Below are 19,963 nucleotides of genomic sequence, written 5' to 3' on the forward strand. Positions count from 1 at the left end.
TCAACGACTCAGTTAATCATTGCAGCTCTACTAAAATTGTAATTCACAATGATGAAAATGATCTTTTCTGCGCCCAAATTTACTGTTTTTTTTAAAGCTGAACAAGCTCGGGTCATCTGCTGCAGTACTCAAGTTTTAAACAAACATAAACCCAGTTAGCAGCACGATGGAGTTAGCATCAGATCACTAAACTGTTCAGCAATTATTAGCTGTAAACCTGAATTTGTCTCAGATTTATAGACATTAAAATTTTAGATTTTATTTCTGTCATCTCTGACAGTATTGACAGTAATTTGAGTTACTAATAATAACATTAATTCTTGTCTGTTTACATGCTAAACACATGAAATAATGCAGTGCTATACAATAAAAGCATGAAGGTATCTAGTAGTAGTAATACAAGCTGAAACATTAAAATGCATACATGCTCATGTGTTAATGATTTGTAACTGAAAGGGGTCAATTCTTTATTTTAAGTATTTTTACTTGTGATACTTGCTAATAACTCCATATTTTACTTTAATAATTTGGAATGCATAACATGTTATACCTTTACCTAAAGCTGCTTTAATCGATATTTTCCTCATAATAATGCTTGAAATGTGTGTAATGTGAGAGACATCGTTTGTAGTGATGAACTAACAGAGAATTATCAGAGACTCTGCAGCTCCTCTCGGCTTTATGGAGCTTTATAGTGAGTTTCAGCTCATTGTTTAGCTGTCTGGCTGCAACTTTACTGTTCTGGTTCACTCTCAGCGCTCTCATAGTGTCGTTTTGGTCTGCAGCAGGCAGCTGTTTTCAGAGTAAAAGCTCTAAAAAGCCACTGTACACTACCTGCTAAACACCAAACAGCAAACAGACACAGTTAGCTGTAGACTAGCTGGTGAACATAGTGGAGCATTTAGCAGCTAAAGAGCCAGATATTTCCCTCAGGAGTTGGTAGAGAGCAAAAACAGAAGCTAAAAGAGAGTGAATATTGGTCTTACATTCACCAGGTGGACAGAAACACGACTTCAAATGAATGATAATGTTGCTCCGTAACTGCTGGATGTGAAAATAAGCAACTGTTTGCTAACAAATTCAACATATCAACTTAAAACACGATGATACGTCAGTGTTTTGTTCACAACTTGTTTCTGCTGAAAACTAGTGAACAAAAAGTTATTGCAGGTAAAGAAAAACATTGGATTAATTCTGCATCATAAAAGTATCTGCATGTCTGCTCTTAATGTCAAACAACTGCCCTTTTGTCTTGTTCCTTCACTCTTATCCTCTGGTTCTCTCTCTCCCTTTTTCTTTCTATTCTCAATCCTTCATCCATCTATCTTTCCCACCACTGCCTCATCTGTTCTTCCTCACTGCCGCTCTCTTATGGCCTCTCTACTCATACCTTTAATGTCATGATCTTTAGCAGCCAATGATTTTCAATAGCGAAAGGTGTCCTGACCTTTTCGTCAAAGCCTTCTTTCTGAACCCGCCTAATACAAGGAGGCAGGTTGTTGTGAGAATTGGGCTCCTGGCTTTGGTCTCCAGTGATGGCAGGATGTGAACTGTATACAAAATGGCTCATTTGATGATGTTGACTTTATAAAGAGGACTGACAGGGGAAAACCAGGTGAAAGCTTAGACTCATGATTGATTTCATCTTGTAAGTCTGCATCAATCAGACAGGGAGATTAAAACTTTGAATTTTCTCAATTACCCCAGCAGCAGCAGTTTTTGGCAAAAAAAACTCATATAAACCCATTGTACAGTAGCTAAAAGCCAGGTATTTTTCGTGGCTCAAGCTAAAAGAGAGTGAATATTAGACTTACACACATTATGATGTTGCTCCATAACTGTTGGACATTTAAATAAGCAACTTTTTAGTCATAACAATGTTAGAAGGTAACAATATGTCAGAGGTGTGTGTTTTTCAGCTTGCTGTGCACTTCTTCTATCCCCTTGTGGACAAAAAATAAATCAAGCAATTATTTCCAGATTGTCCAAGGTTTTCCAGTAATGTCCCTAAAAACATTGATGTATTAAGGAGAACTGGATAACACATTCAAAGACTCATCCCTATGAAAGTTGCTCAGTGGCACATGAAGCTGAAAAAAGTCATGTTTCCATGGTCTTCCTCATGCCTCCATGTTTTTGGGCTCATAGAACATAGACACTAGAGTCTTTCTCCAGTGGAGCCAGTCCAGAGTGTGAGCACAACATGTGTGTCCAAGACCTCCTTTAGCCAAGCGAGCTAACTTCCTGCTAGCTCCCCGCTCATATGAATGAAATAATTTAAGCATACAAAGTAGTTCCTGTGTAAGTTGTAGTAGTTCTAACAAAATAGCCTCTATCTTGCTGGTAGAGGCATCAGATAACAAAACATATATATTTGTCTTTATGGAGGGCGGTTACAAACTACATATTTTATCATTTAATATGGGGAATTCATTTGGCATCAAAACAGAACTAGAAAATGCAATATCTGAAGAAATGCTGATGCTGAACTGGATTGCTGGCTTTAATTTGGATGAAAAAGCAGCTGAAGGAGTATCAATGAGTTGGAAAAGTGGGAGATGAGTGGGTAAAATTAGGAAACCTCAATCAGCTGTGGTGATTTAGATTTGAAAGATGAAAGATGTGGAACATTTTAAGGTTCCAGTAGATCAGTAACTGTTGGGGACTTATATTTCGAAAAACAAGCCTCATCCAGAGCTTCCTGTCAAGATACAGTTACTCTACAGGGCTTTATTTTGAAAGGCAAGCCTCATCCTGAGCTTCCTGTCAAGATACAGTTACTCTACAGGGCTTTATTTTGAAAGGCAAGCCTCATCCTGAGCTTCCTGTCAAGATACAGTTACTCTATGGGGCTTTATTTTGAAAAACAAGCCTCACCCTGAGCTTCCTGTCAAGATACAGTTACTCTACGGGGCTTTATTTTGAAAAGCAAGCCTCATTCTGAGCTTCCTGTCAAGATACAGTTATTCTACGGGGCTTTATTTTGAAACGCAAGCCTCATTCTGAGCTTCCTGTTAAGATACAGTTAGACTGAATCCAATTGTCCGGAGTTCACCACACTTGCAGACTTTGCATGCATGTTCCTTCTCCCGTTGTTTCTCCTGGAAAACTCCCATAATTTGCACGGCTTTCAACCTTTATCATGAATAATCGTCATACACGCGGATCCATAAGTTTTGTATGTTTGTCTGACGTTACCCAAGTTGCCAGATCGTCTATGAAACACAATTTAAACTACAGTAACAATCGTAGTCGTCAAGTCAAGTAAAATGTTTCTGAATCTTTCATGTCATCCAGCAGCCAACAGTGTCTGGACGTTTTTTGGCTAAATGCACCATGGGAGTCGTAGTTAATTTCTCCCCTGAAGTGTTTACATCAACAGTCTTGTGCCTTTCTAACACAGTTTTTTATCTTTTGTACTGATGATTTAAACAGGAGAGTTTCATGTTGATCCAAGTCGTGAAAGAGCTCCAGCTGTGCGTTACGTAACATTGTGTATGAAAAAAATGGGAGTTTTACTACTGAAGTAGCTCCTCCAACTTTGCAACTCTATTGGTAGTATTAATAAGTGTGTCAGCCCACCCCTACCAAATACTTAAACTAATCAAATAAACCCTACCAAATAAATAAACACACATCTTCCATTTGATGTTAGTGTGGTTCGCTGCAGTTGTGAGCACTAGCACGATTCAAAGCTGTGTTTTTAGCCATATTTTGGTGGAAATATGAATGTTTTCTGTGGATGTTTTGATACGTAATTTCCATGAAACTGGGTCACCTCTGGGAGCTGTTGTAACTGCTGTTCATCCAAGCTCACTACAGCTGCTGTCCACCAGGATGACTCAAGCCAAAAACCTTTCAGAGATGTCTCTCTAGTATACAGGAAATCAGTGTTTGATATTTAAATACAGGTTTTTGCTGGAGTATACCTGAATAAGAGAGAGATCTATAGTGAGAAACTGAAAAAGAAACAAAAACAGAGGAATCCAACACTGAAAAATAGTGATCCTGAGTAAAGGAGAAAGACTGAAAAACAGAGAAAAATAAAACCCAAAGAGACTAAAAGAGAGAGATGAAAAGAGAGATTGAGAGTGAAAGAGTTATCCACAAGCTGTGTATCCAGCTCACTTCAAAGTGCAGAGAAAACCCAAAAGCACACAGTCCTGTTCCAGGCAGACGGCCAAGTTTGACCTGTTCCTCTATTCCCTCCATTAACACCCCTCCCTGAGCCGAAAAAAAAAAAAAAAAAAAACCCTGCAGGATATTTAGTGCAACTGCAGAAACTGTATATTAAACATTGGCAGCTTAAATACGGCTTCCCATTAACACTTCACAAGTGGATTATGAATCACCGATAATGAAGCAGCCTATTTTTTTTTTTCTTGCTCCCGAGATATCAGTCATTGTTCCCGTCAAAGGTTTATAGGCCCCAGGAGGGGACACCGCCAGAGAAGTCGGCCTTGCTAGAGTGACTGGAATTGGTGGCTGAATGTAGAGTGGAATTAAGTTTTAGAAACATAGTGAGTCAAATATTCAGAGAAAAGAAAGGAAGGGAGGAACAGAGATATTGGTCCGCGTGTGAAGCTTTTATGTTGACGTCTCAATCAGGAGAGCAGGAGGACATCTTGTTGTAACAAAGTGGAAATGTTCGTTTTTAATTAGTTGGAACATCCATATTTTTAATGTGCAGAGATTAAATTAATCTTTTGTTATGCAATATTTTACAATCAACTCCTGCCAGGAAGACCTCGAAGAGTGGAAGAATACTATCTCTGGTGGATTTTTTTTTTTTACTTTAATTGTATAAATTGGAGATTTTGGATGATAAGAAAATAAATTCTTGATGTCTTGTCTCTTCCCCTGTTTGCCACTCTGGATCAATAAAGATCTGGTGATTTGATTAACAGGTATTTTGAATTATAAAGCTAAAACATGCTTGTCGAATCGTTTAACACCATCAGACACACGCACCTGCCATACACGCTTTCATTTCAACTTTCCCAAAAAGGACAATCTGACACTCACACCCGCTCCACATATCGACTGGCCAGGTATGTGAAGGTGTGAATGTACTGTAGGTGGGGTTTGACCTTCTCTCTTAAGCTCTTTTATTTCATTCTTCATATAACTACTTCTGTCACTTTTACATGTGCGCTGTGTTCCAGCTCCGACGCGGTTTTGCTCCGTCCTCTGCACAGCACCCTATTCCACCGAGAGCGTGTCAGAAGCGGAGCGTCTTCACTTCGGGGAAGCCATCTACCGTTTAAAGTCAGTTGCACTCCTACTACAGTAATTACAACAGCCTAGTCAATGCTGATAAAGTCCCTTAAGGCTACCGTAATTACTGCAGTAGCAGGGCAACTAAACTTCCCCAATTTTGTTAACTTGCTCAGCTTTCGTTGATTTTTGTGCTTCTGCTATGGTTAAGTAGGCTACGTAGTTAAATGGTTTCTTTATCTTCATCTGTTTTAATTGCGTTTATTGTTAATATACGACCAGGAGTCTGCGCGGGGTGTTTTATTTTGAAAATTGACCGGCTGTTCAATGCTGTTTCTGTGTCTGACTTCCTGCCCAGCTCGTTCTGCTCTGTGCTGCTTGACGCGGCCTCCGGAAAATAATAGACGAGGCCTCTATCTTTAGCGCAGCGCAGCGGAGAGCCGCTTCTGGGATGCTTCTGAAACACGCCGCGGCGCGGTGTGGAATCGAATACATTAACTAGAGTGGCCGCGGTCAGCTCCGGCAGCTGCGTCGGAGCCGGAACGTGGAATTAAGGGGTTAGTGTGAACAACATGGATGTCGTCAAGCAGCGAATGTCCAAAAGCGTGCGTTATCCCGTTTGTTGGCTTTTCACCTCAGTGTTCAGACCAACATCAGCTTTGTTATTTCTTTTATGTAAATTCTATCTTGCTGTTATTCTCTTGAATGTTTGATGCTTAATAATCAATTAAACTGGTTTAATGAAGACTGTCAATTTTAAACCCGATTAAAAAAAGTCTCCTCCACAGTGGCCTGAAAGTAGTCCAATTGAAATATATAGAGTGAAAAAATAAATACTTGAGTTAATCTCACAAAATATGAACCAAAAATCCCTCAGAATGTGATTAAAAACCCCAAATTCAGAAAAATACCGACCTCAATGTCAGCCATGTTTACACCCATGCCAAGACACATTTTTTGTATACTTGCATATTTGGCTAATGAACAGATTCTGATCTGATTCTAAAGAAAACACCTTTATTTACGTCTTCCTAGACTTCTTGGTCCCCAGAGTCCTCCAGGATATTAAGTGATTTAGTGTCTGCACAGGGAGTATTTCTGCCAATGCAGAGTGAGTTTTTGCAGCCAGAAATCTCAGCAGTTGAAGAAGTAGTTGTTTAGTCACCAGTATTGATCTGCAAACCCTATCAACCCTCTGCAGATGGAGATTTTGTGCTGCTTGGCAGTAAAAATGTAACTTATTGCTCCTTTAAAGCTGAATGAGATTGAATTAATACAGGCAACAGGCAGGGAGGCTGAAAGACGGACAGACAGGTAAACAGAAGAAGAAGAAGAAGAAGAGGGGTTGAGACAGGCGAGCAGACATTACTCCAAACAGACAGACAGCGTAACAAGCAGACAGACAGGCAGCCGCTCAGGAAGGGCCAGTTAATCACGGAGGGATTTCCTGAGCAGGCGGACAGGACGGAGCAGTAAGAACGGCGTGTCTATAAAAGGCTGTATCGTTCTGTGGATCGCAGCGTTCTGGGCAGAGACTTCCTGCAGTCACGCTACGATGACAAAGACTGTGCGGTATGTGTGGATGCCGGCGTTGTCACAAGAGGCCTCGAAGAATGCGGGCTATGGTTTTTTTTTTTACCTTTTTCTACGAGACTCCCAAGACCTCCCTTTTCCACGTCTCCCAAGTTTCTATTTTAATGCCACAAACATGAGCAAGCACAAGCTCTTGAGAGTACAGTCTTGATTTACGTCACTTAAATATTTAAATGTATGAAACACGCATGCAAGTGGAATTACAGGGCGCTTCTTAAAAAATGTAGAATCTGCATCGAGAGCTTTGCTCAATGGGACGACAGCAACACATAAACTTGGCTGACAATTCAAATCAAATTCAATATACCTTTGTAAATCCCTAAAAGGTAACAGACAACAACACGGGAAGGGCTAATCGTGAAAAAGCTGTATGTGGACTTAGCATTTTAAAAAGCTATGACATACTGAGTACAGATCACTTGGAATAACAAATACCAATCAATATTTACAGAGAATTTAGACTCCTCTCAGCTCTACGGAGCGTTTTAGCATCTTTTAGCTCATTTTTTTTGTTTGTACTGTTTGGTTTGACATTATTGTAACTCAAATCTGTGCCTTTATCAACTTTAGAAAGCTACCGCTACTCAACACCGTGAGCAGCAGTTTGCTAGTCATGAATTAGCCAACTAGTTTACAGTTTACAGTTAATTTGCATATATATGTTTCTTCAGTTTTGTAGCATTTCAGTGTTATCTCAGTTACTAGAATCAGGTTTATTTGCCAAGTAGCTAATACAAGGAAATCAATGTGGTCCAGATGTCATAAAAAAGTGCAATAAACATGAAGATTAAACAATAAACATACACACAAACATAACAGAGTGAGAAATATATACAGTATATACTGTATATTTATGTAATACTGCAAAATAATTACATAAAAATACATAATTTGGTTAATGACAACAAGTTCAAACTGGTGAAGTAATAAGTAAAACTCATTTTGTTCGTATCTTTATCTAACGAGGATGTCATCTGGTTGGTGGCGCTCTGATGTGACCTTTTCCACAAGGTTTCGGAAAGATTTCTCTTCTTCATCTTTGCCCCTCAAAGTGTCTTTTCACACTATGGCAGGTGTCCTGCTGTTACCTGTGTGTGCCTGTTACTGTGCCTCTGTGTTTGCTCGCTGCGTTTTTCAAAGTATCTTTTATATTTGATGTCATTCTCTCATTACATTTCAAAAAGAAACACGACGCTGCCATAAATGGAAATGACTTCCAGACAGGCTTTAAATGTCAATCGGATGGTACTTTTCTTTTCAGATAATGACTCTCTGAGGAACGAGAGCTGATGTGACACATGACCACGCACTAAGAAATGATGCACAAATATCACGTGTACATCTACATCAAAATACACACCAATTTACCAGACACAGACTCACAGCTCAAAGAGAGGAAATCCCAGAGGTCAGATATCTGCGCTCCACTCGAGAAATGATGGTGGGTTTTTCCTCTCTGTGGAAACACTGGAAAACACTGGGAATAATGACAGTAACTAGCTGAATGTGAGGAAGTGTTAACATGACCTCTGATAACCAAAGACACATTAACTCTCCCATATCTCCAGTTCCTTGTAAGATACTTGCTGACATAACCTACTGTTGTATATATATTTATATCATGTGTCCTGTCCTTTTTGTTTAGGAGTTCCATCATTGTGCGTATAAAAATTTGCTCTATGATAACTATGGTACAATACATCAGTTAGCAACATTTATGTTTAATATTGTACACGACTCCTTGCAGAACTTCCTGCAAACTGAAGAGTCTGCACAGTGACTCTACAGCTGATAAAACCTTCATCAAAATCAGTCAAAAATTAAGAAAATATAGCAAAAATTAAAAATGACCAGACCTATCCTTTATCAAGGTGTTTGCTGTCCTAAAGATTAAATATATCATGAAAATACTTCTTTTATCATTTGTAATCCTCCTGTCTTTCTGTAAGCAAGGTTGGTGTGTATGTGTGTGTGTGCATGCATGCATGTATGTGTGTGTGTGTGTGTGTGTGTGTGTGTGTGTGTGTGTGTGTGTGTGTATTCCTCTCTCTCAACCATCATTGCTTTCTTAATGAGGCTCCACATGTTCTCAGTCCTCTCTGGTTGAAAACACCTACTGCTGCATTGTGGTCAAACAGTAGTCATGGCAGACAGCGGAGGTGCACACACACACACACACACACACACACAAGCACACTGACATACCTGCAGTGTGATGAATGCAACCATCTTTCATCCATTGAGAGTAAAAGGAAGGCCAATAGTTGTACTGTTATGTGCGTATTTGGGTGTATTTGTGTCTTAAGATCAAATTTTAATGTGGTAATTTTTCAGGATCGGTTTGATTCACCTTTTGCAGTGTATATTTGCTAATAACACTCCAGTATGTACCATTGCAATTAATTTCTATTTAAATCATGATATCCCACACTTCTTTTCCTCATGCTGGAGGCTGACGGCAGGCACATTTCCCTCCATTTTGTCTCCTGCCACTTTAGTATCCTTCCCTTGACTCTTGAATTTTTCATAACTTTGTTTCTTGACTACGTAGTAGTTTGTAAGATTATAATATTCTGTTGAAAGGCACCCTTGTGGCTAATTACACTGCTGTCGTTTGAATGCAACCATGTACTTTTATTACACTGAATCTCTCTGTTTCTCTGCCTTCTTACTGCCACGTAAAATGAGTTGGAAAGACGTCATGAACACCAAACCCAAAGAAAGGCCACAAAGCAGACAGTCTTAATGAACTCCTAGACTGTAGCAGGGGGTGACACCTAGCCAGAGCAGTGAGTGTTAGCCAGTCAGTGACCAGACCTGAGCCTGAATCTGGAGATGTATAGAAGTTTGGTCAGAACCAGAGAAAAACATATACTTACCCTCATTGTAATGGCATAAAAGACAACTGAAACTATTCAAAGGTGTTGCTACAGTTCATTACATGCTGTAGCTACCATATCAAAGTTGGCCGAGGTGTGAACCCAGTGACGTGAAAATGTCAGACCTTCGCATTGAGACATGATGTTCCAGCTGAAGGTGTTGATGGACAGCAGAGGTGGTGAAGCTGGTGTGAATGTGATGGACTCCCTGATGGGAAGTGTGGCCAGTGTGACCTGCAAACAGGTTTCAATTCATGGCTCCGAACTAAAAAACAAGCCGCAGTTTTCTTTATAGTGCAACAATGTACTTTCAAATACATTCAGACCATTTACAGACTATATTTATAGTCTTATGTTTCACTAACTAAAGGCAACTGCAGTTAAGATGGAAATAATATAGATGATAGAACAGGTGTTATTAATTCAAGAGGTACTCCAGTAATTTAGCATTTTACCTCATGAAGTTGGGAAATTCCAAGAGACAGAATATCCAGAATTGCTGTAACAGAGGCTGAGATATTATGATTCACTGGTATTGGTCAAGTTCCAAAAGTGCTGGAACCTCGAATTCCTGTTGTTCAACCCGATGATAGTTACAAGTGTGATTGATAACACTGATGAAAGCACATGTGTGTGTGTGTGTGTGACTAAAACACATCGCTGAACTACAGACTGATGAAAATCTCCAAGATTTTGTTGTTAAATCTGGGTGGAAACAATAAGAGAGTTTAAAAAAAAAAAAAAACAACCTGCATTGCAGAACCCATCCAAAGTCTTTAGGGCGGCCCTGACATGCAGTTCACTATGTCTTTATATATATTTTTTTATGTTTTATCTTATCTGTTTTATATATATATAATGTTAATGTAATATATTTGTTATGTATGATAAGCACATTGAGTTCCAGTAAGGCGTGTCCTTGACAAAATATAAAGGGCGTGTAGGTTTGTTAGCAGCCGTTCTCACCACCGTCCGCACATTTAGAAATCCTCAGACGACTGACAGATGGGAGAGATCTCTGACTGTCTGGTATCATGAGACAGGCACAGGTGTAAATAATGACATTATGTGTCTCAGTAAGGGATGTAGCATAATGAGAAATAATGTATAAGTAGTATCTAATATGTGTTAAAATTGTTTTCTTTATAAGTGCAATAAAAACAAAATACATTTATGGTATAAACACCCACAATTATGACTATTTTTAAAGCTGGAGTGCTTGATACATTGATTTATCACTTATCACCAATTAAGATTTTTCAAAATGGAATGAAATTTTAAGAGAGAGGATCTGCAGCATTTTAGATTTGTTTTGGAGGACAGAAATGATCCACAGTAGCTCCAGGTTCAGCTTCTTTCCCTCACCAGTCTCCACACTTGGACTTCTGTCAGAGGAGGATGTCAAACATTACACCAGTGCAGGCCAACTGTCACACTCGGTGTTTAGAGGAATTTTGGAACAATAATGATGCTGAAAGCCTGGTAATAACATCTCTGTACAGAGTGCCAGGGGCTCTGCTGACCCTTGGCAATGTCCCCGGGTTTCCATCCACTGCCCAGAACAAAACAACAGAGAGCACTTTATTTATAGAGTGGTGTCAACAAGTACAGTTGGAAGGGGCAGCTGTGGGGGGGGGTCCCAGTGACTCAGCGGGTTCAGGCGTCTGTCAAAGCTGTGAGGCCTTGTATTAATCTTTTATCAACTTTTATTCTGTTCATCCAGTGTTTTCTTGCTTGTTTTTGTATCCATATGAATAGACTAAATTATTAACTTATATTTTTATCATGTTTCTACCTCACTGTTCTTCTCTCTAAAGAAATCCCTGAAATATTAACCATTATGTATAAAGTACATGCATCATATTTACCTTTATGTATGTGCTTGTGTCACCTTACAACGTCTGAACTGAATGGATTTAGTCCAGTTTACTCCTCCGGGTCTTAATTACTACAGCCACTAGATGGCGTCTGTCACTCAAATGTGACTATGGGAGCTTTTCATTTGGCTAACGTGTCTCCTCGCTTCCCTCACTCGCGTCTCTTCCTCGTATCTTAGCTCCTTCCCGCGAGGATGCGAGAGAAAGATGCGAGGACGTCATCCAGCGTCATTTTGAGGAGACGCACAAAACTACTCATGACGCACAACTCCTCAGCTGTCAAATATGAAGAAGTCATCGATATGTAGAAAATAATTAAGTTTAAAAGAAAAACACCTGACTCATGATGACTGCTCTAATTTTTTATTATTTGATTATAGATCATTATAGATCTATAGCAGTCACAGAATAAGACACAAATAGATCATTTAAATCCGTTAATTACTGAAAGAACAGAACGGACATAAAGGAGCAATAAAAACATGTTTGAATATTTTAAATAAAACATTATTTAGTTTGTGAAAGTCTGACAGGATATTATAGGAGACGCGGCTGGGCGGCTGTATTTTCTCCTGAATGATTCAAGATGTAGTTGAAACAGAAAAGGCCTTTGGCTTATGAAGAAAAATAAACAAATAGTGTTTTTTATGATTCATTTGTGATTCAGATTCTACACACTTGGAATTTTTATTTTATGAATATATAAAAAATATGAATATATTATAAAAATATCAGTATCAATAGCTGCTGTTGGTGCTGTCGTTCCTGTTTCCACAGGTAGTTTTCCTAATCTGCTGTATTACAATCATGTATATTAATATCACACTAAAGCTGTTTCCACAACAGCCCAGCTGTTCTTTACTGTCCCATCAGATCAGCTGACGGATCAATAAACACATTCAGATCAAAGGTGTGTTGCCTGGTTAAAAAAAAGCAGAGGATACACCTGTAGTTCCTCGCTCTAAGCTTCTCCAGGAGCCTTCTTTCTCTTCTTTCTCCTCTGAGACATATCTAAGGGTTTGGAACATCCTCAATGATGGTGGACGGAGTTTGGTTTCCAGGTCACGGCGTGAGGACGGAGGAGCAAGAAAAGGAGGAAGCAGAAATAAACGGAATGGAAAGCACCTTCGTTTTTGGCCGACTGACATTACAACCTTGTCGTTTTTCTCAGGAAGGACAGTCTCATAAATAAGAAAGTGCTGGTGTGTTATTATGGAAAACTAACATGAACTGTTTGAAAACATTTTTCAGTCACCAGAAAGTGTGATCTCAGGTTCACACGTTGCACAAGTGTAAAATTCTTGCTCACCACAGCAGAGGTTTGATCTGCTTGGTCTCATTTCCTAAATTAGACTCACTGATGGGAAGCCGGTGAGGGATCAACCAGCAACTCCTACCTAGAGAAGGATGAAACTGGGGAGATAATATGAATATTGTGTTCAGTCATGGAGGTAGCACCTGTCAATCATCAAATTGGGCATTTAAAATTGAGAAAAGGGGGGAAAAAAATCTCAAAAATAGTAAAAAAGAAAGTGTGAAGTTTGAAGCCCCGACTGATAGATGAGAGCTGTTTGTTACAAAATGCCAATTCAGCTCCATCTCCAATGTTGTTGATATAACAAGCAGAAATGGCTGTTTGGGGATTTACTTGATGGATTGCTTTCTTCTGTTATCGTCTCCTAGAGTTCATCCTTATTTCCATGCTAAAACCCAAACATTGCCGTACTGTCAGCCATGGTTTCTGTTTGATGAATAGCCAGCTGTAGCGGAGTGTATTAGGACAGGGCAGATGTGGATGTCTGCACCTGTTTTTAAGTAAATCTGGGAAACAAAGCACCTTGCGTGATCAGGAAATTTCCTGAGATAAGTTAAGATGGAAAGAAATTAAAGAAAAAGGCAGTTGTGATTTACTAGAATTATGCTGCTGAGTGTCCAGACACTCGACCAGTGAGTTTATTGAATATTTTATGGTTTTCCCAACATAACAAACCATCACAAACTTCCCTCTAGAGTCCTCTTCCCTCGATTCAACACTGTGCAGGTAGCATACAGTACGGTGTACAACTGGTGCACCAAAACAACGATGTGAAAGTGGATGAAAGCTGCATACACTGGTGCCATGACAACCTATTCACAATGCAGGGTTGAGATCAAAAAACATCCTTCAGCGGAGCTTTCAGATGTGCATTTGTTTGTTTTGTGGGCAACCTGAAGTGAATCACAGGTCCTCCTTATTAAAATGTTTTACAGGAAGAACATAAAGTTGATATATACCGTGTTTTGGTGAAAGTGGCACCTGCGTTCACAGGTGTTTTCAAGAAACAAAGACGCTGCAACAGCAGCCTTGACTGTCTGTGTAAAAGCAACAGAGCTGCCAAAGCAGAGGAGCCATTGCGTTGTCCGTGCACAGCCTTTCCATTTGAAGTATTTTATTCCTTTTTTCAAAGCTCACTGACACCAGCAAGAAAATCCCTTTGCTTTTCTTTGCTTACTCTTGACATATGTACTGTTTGCACTTTTTACATTTCAGTGTTTTAGCCATAAAATTATTTTCATCCTGATATTAAATTCAAGGATCTCTTTCCCCCCTCTACTTAAAAAAAAAAACTCCAGGCATTGCTATTTTGTTTTATGCTTGTAGAGAGATGACGTTAGCTCACCCTTTTGAGCGATTGTGGATTTAAATAAACAATATGTTGGGTTTTGTATCAAAAGAAGAACAGTTTGATATTCAGACATGGCTACTGTTTTGTATAAATAAAACAGGAGGGACAACAAAATTAAACATTAATCTTATCCCCCCAGCTCCAGACTCTGAATCCAGATAAGGATCACTGCCGAAAAACAAACAGCAGATTTTGAATATGACATATGAAACGTATAAATATGACCAAACTGGAAAGGAAATTAAAGCCCCAAAAAGTCTAAAGCATCCAACCATTGGTTTTAGGAGGTGTAGTCCTCATAAAGACACTTTGTAAATGATCTGTGTGTGGACGGCCCATTACTTCACACTCTCACATACTTCTTAAGTGCTAATAAAGAGCAGCTCTAGTGGGAATCCCAATTAATTGATTGTGGAAAGCATGGGAGGCTGCTTGAGTCAGGAAAGAGCACCACAAAGACAAAACCAGGATTTAAGCATTTAACCCCTTTGCATCAAAATTTGATGCTTCTCCACTGTGAGGATATGCTTGTTTTTTCCATTTTATATAATAATTGTAAACTGAATATATGTCAGATTTGGGCTGCTGGTTGGACAAAAAAAAACATTTGATGATGTCAACAAGGACTCTGGGAAAATTTGAAATTTGGTATTTTTCATTATTTTCTATACTATGATGAATAAGCGAGAAAATGGTCTGCAGATTAATCAGTAATAAAAAATAATCGCTAGTTGCAGCGATCGCCATAATGTGAACAAAATTTAATATCAATTAGAATGATGTCGCTACACTTATTGCGCCTTTTTTGACATTACCGAGGCCCATCAACATGGTTCATATATCTCTGTAACCCTCACAATCTTCTATATCCATTCATATATAGATATATATATAATAGATATAAACCTCTGGACATGAAGACAAAAAAATTCAAAATTTCAATTAACATTTTTAGTTTGTTTTTTCTCTACTCTCCTAAAGCATGTATAGTATAATACTACTCACATGCAAAAAAAATGGCTTTTTGGCTCTGAATAGTCTAACTTGTCTTGTAAAAAACAATATATGGCATTCTTAGGGTGACACATATTGTGACTATGCCTTTAAATTAAGCAAATTTAAATTGAAATTAAAAAAAACACCACAGGGTTCATATTAATTCCTGCAAGGACGCTGTGGTTATTATTGGAATGATGGCTTTAACATTCATGCTGTTACTTGAATTCCACAGCGAGACAGAGAGTGATTTTCTATTATGTGTAATTTAATCTTACATACTTGTTTATTGGAAGAAAATACCATCTTTCTAAGTCAGAAATGTGGAGCAGACGTGGGGCACGCTAGCAGCCACACAAATCATGACTCAGATAGTGGAGAGATTTATTTATTTACCCCGAGCTGCTTCACCTGAAAAAGCTTCTTCAGAAACAAATTTTTTTTTCTTATAAAGAAATCTGATACTGAAATAGATTTAGGTGAGATTGCTGGAAAAAAAGAAAACAAAACACTGATACACCTCTGGTTTCCAATCCATACCCACTGTGTCCTACACAAAGAGTAAGCAGCAGGAAAAAAAACTAGTTATGTAGTTGTTGACTCCTAAATAGAACTTGTCTTTATCGAGATAGATTTGTATTATTCCTGAGAGTGTGAATCTCTGGTCTACACAACCTTCATAGTGAAAACAGCATGTTAGCAACACAGCAGCAGCAGCAGCATCAGTCCTCTATGTCTACACAGGATGCATTCAGGCACAGTATTGAGTGTAGGTCACCTGTGTTTTGGGATGAGCGGTAACTACCACGGCTCAAGTACCTCAAAGTGAGACCAACAGCCGCCAGATGCTCCAACTGACTGTCATTCAAAAAGCCTCAACTCATCTCTAGAAATACTAAGTCACTCGTGTATTTCAATGAGTCATTATGGTCACAATCTCTAAATTCAGACCGTCTAATAAGTGTGCTGGTGGTCATTCTGGAAATTATTGCTCCGCTAATATGATTTGAAGGCTTATAGTAGCTTTGATGTCTGCTGTGTGAGCATTGATTGACAGCTGTGATTGACAGTTGGCTCACCTGCTGCTCTCCCCGGCTCAGGGACTCACACTTAGTTGGACTATTGTCAAAGTACTATAAGTTTAATGTTATTGTTTAATAAGTTTAATGTGACTTGATTACAATACCTTCCCGGTACAATTTAGCTAAAGTAGCTAACGTTAGCCCAGGTGTGTAGCACTGGGTGTTCCCAGTAAACTAGCGTTAGCTTGGGTCTGAGGTAGCAGGCTGTGTTTCCAGAGCATGAGAGGCAACACCCAGCACTCCTTATTTGGAAGGTCCTGGCTCCAAAGCTGCAACTCTGAGCTTCAAACTGGCTCCAATGACACCAACGTGTGATGTCACACCTCACTACGTCCATCCGCCCGCCTGTGAGTTACACACTTGAAGCGTAAATATTCACTTCAGTTTGTGGTTACGTGCCTAAAATGCAAGTGAAACACGAGCTGTTACGCAGCCTGTATAGACAACTGTAGGCAGATGTATTGATTAAAATAGAAGCGTGTGACATAGATGACTGAAAAAAAAACAACTGTGTGTAGAAAAGCTGTTAGGTTTTGTCCAAACAACAGTCTTAAACCCAAAGACATTCAGTTTAGAATAATATAATACAGAGAAAAGCAGAAAATTCCCACATTAGAGAAGCTGGAACCAGAAAATGTTTTTTTAATTCCTTAATTAATGACTTAAAAATCCCTTCCAGACATCTCCTCTGGACATAAAAATACTCTGCTTGGGGAAAAAAAAGTGTTTTCCACAAAAAAAAAGTACAATTACTATGTTAAAATACTTAAGCTGGCACCGCCTCCTTGTCCGTCATTAAAAATTACAGAATCTGTCTCACACACACTCAGATGAAGAGAAGCGATAGGTCTTGTAGAGTGTGTGCTGCAGTGTTCAGAGGGAGGGACACAGTTCAAGAGAGCAGGCTGCTTCCTGTCCTGCTGCTTCGGAAATACCAGGCCCAAATCCTCCGAGGCTGGATTCAAATTAGACTATACACACTAACACTAACACACTCACACACACACATTCACATTTACACAAAGTAAACTGAAACACAAACACACCCCAGAGCACACATACAAACAGCAGTGAATATGCAGCGAAGCGAAGCTTAAACACAACACATCCTCACGTACTGAAGCTGCCTCCCTCAAACACACATGTACACACACATACACATATCACACATGAACACTGAATACACACACGCAGAAACTCCCATCCGCTGGGAGTATTGTTGGATTCTTCCTCTTCTGACGCCCGCCAGGCTCTTGCTTGGGAAAAGGAAACGCGGTCTTGTGTAACCTTTAAACACAGCAGAGTCTTTTTGTTAGCAGAGCCAGAGGTCAGTCCCTGAGCTCTGCTTTAATCCTGATTTCTACAGTCAGCTGCTTGTCAGCTCCAGAGACTGAAGGCCTTTCCCCTGTGTGACTTTAGAATGAAGGTTTAACTGCTTGCAAATGAATAAATACCAGTGTAATTAAAATAGTTTGGCAAACAAATGCATGAAGTTGCCGTTCTTTTTTTTTCTCCAGTGGTTGTCATATCTTATGTTATTACAGAAGCCCAAAGACTACATGAGATTTTACTTTAAAGCTGCACTTATCCAAATTTTTATATCAACAATGGGTCATGTCATAGTACATAATGGAAAGGTGTGACGAACCCACAGAGCATTATAACCAAACTCTGCTGTTACCTTCAGATTTACTGAGCATTTTTCATACTATTTTGGATCATTGTTTCGGTTTTATGGGTAACTTTGGTGTAATTTTACATGCTTCAACGCTCGTTTCCAGCGGCAGCAGGCAAAAAAATATGGACATAGTCACCATGACGTCACTCATTGGTTTGCGAACTGCCGTTTTGAAGCCTCGAGTGTAGCGATTTGACCAACGCCATCTTGGATTTGGCCGTTGCCATGTTTGATCTTTGGAGCCAGAAGTGACCATATTTGGATGAGAGGGTGGAGCTGACCGTAGCACTAGCTGCTAGCTTGGCTAGCACAGTGCATTTACAATCAATGGTTAACAGTGATAATGCTAATGCTAATTTTCGCTAGCGAAAAACAGGTCTGAAACCGTTAAAACAAAACCAACAATGAATTGATCTACTAACCAGTATTGTGTGTGTATCCAAAGCCTGATATATCGTATTCCTCTGTGCCTCCATTGTTGTCCAAAAACTATTACATGTCACTAGAATGGGTGTTATGTTCTTTCATTTTGAAGACTTTAGTCACATTAGTTTGGAAACGGCTCCAAACACTAATAACAGCAATCATGTTTTCAGTCTCTGGAGAGTAGTTCTGTGTAAGGCAGACGCCACTGAGCATGTGCAGGAACGCTGGTCTGTTAAGTGCTCACTAGTTTGGTGTGTGACATATCACAACCTCTTGACTTTGTACTAAATTTAAGTTTCTCAAGAAAATTATCTTTTTTTCTACTTCTGCATCATAGCGCTACAATTGACCACACATTCATGGCACAATCTGACACTGAACGCAACCAGGATTTTATTAAAGCCATCTTGTACAGTGGGACATGCAGTAATTTTACACCATTGTTGTTGTCGCACAGTGTAAAGACACCAAATTACAGACATATCAGTATAAATATAAAGCAGACAATAGAACTGATTGAGGAGGAATCTGCTGCTGCTGTCGGGATGACTTCATGTTTTTCACACACAAACGCACATCCACAAATTTATCAGTTAGAATTATATGTAGGGCAACTTTTTGGGTAATTTGATTGGTGATACGAGCATAAAAGTTGCCTCAACATTGTTGCTGTATTGGCGGTAGAGCATGGAAAGGGGTTTTCTGATATTGGGTCAATTTTTACTTTATTTTTATTGATATTTTCAGGCAAAAAGAATGGGTTGACACGAGCAACATAATACAGGAACAGGGTCTTTCAATGACATATGTAATTTTACATATTGATCATATCATAGTCGTAAGATGAAGGTCAATTTCTTTGAATAATTGCATTGAAAAACTGGAATCTGAATTAGTTTGGAACTGAATTCCAACACATTTTCTAATGTACATAACAACAATCCAGACAGCGTTATGGTTGAATGCCTAGAAACCATCAAAGAAAAAAAAAAACATTCAGAGTGGTGATCGACTGAAATTATAATTGCAGAGAGAAACTTTTTCTCCATACAGTTTATTTCATTGATATTTGCAGCCCAGTCGTCCTTTGTTGCAGGGTTTGCCTGCAAACATTTCCATGTGTCTGCTCTCTTGCTAGCAGCCAAAAGTATTCTAAAGGGATATATTTTGCCCAGTTATATTGTGACAAGAGAGCAATCAACTTCTATTCTTAAAGGCAAACCCAAAAAATATCATTATGGTCAGCCATTTTTTTTACCACACTGCCCCCAGTGTGTTTGCTTAAGTAGTCTCTGAGCTGGCGGTATATCTGAAGAAATATATTTTTTCAAAGTTATATGTATTCTGAAGGCCATTGTCACGGGTTTTTGGTTGCTGTTGCTTGTAGCGTTGTTGATATACACTATATTGTATTTTTTCCACAACCAGTTGTTCTCAGGGCTTCTTTTAACCTATAAACCAACTCATCAGGCCTCTGAAATCTCAGAAATGTTGCCAAAGAGAAGAAAATAAGTTTTTTCGACCTCTTTTCTCCCCCCTCCTCTCAGTC

The 19,963-nt window shown here is 39.1% G+C and overlaps 1 protein-coding gene across 3 annotated transcripts in view; it reads left to right on the forward strand.

The window, feature by feature from the left end:
• The window catches only part of si:dkeyp-23e4.3 (rho GTPase-activating protein 7), a 122,755-nt gene that overhangs the window by 60,416 nt on the left and 42,376 nt on the right, over positions 1–19,963 (forward strand). The gene's annotated exons all lie outside the window — the stretch shown is intronic.

Source organism: Thunnus maccoyii, chromosome 13, assembly GCF_910596095.1.
Source record: "Thunnus maccoyii chromosome 13, fThuMac1.1, whole genome shotgun sequence".
NCBI classification, from domain to species: Eukaryota; Metazoa; Chordata; class Actinopteri; order Scombriformes; family Scombridae; genus Thunnus; species Thunnus maccoyii.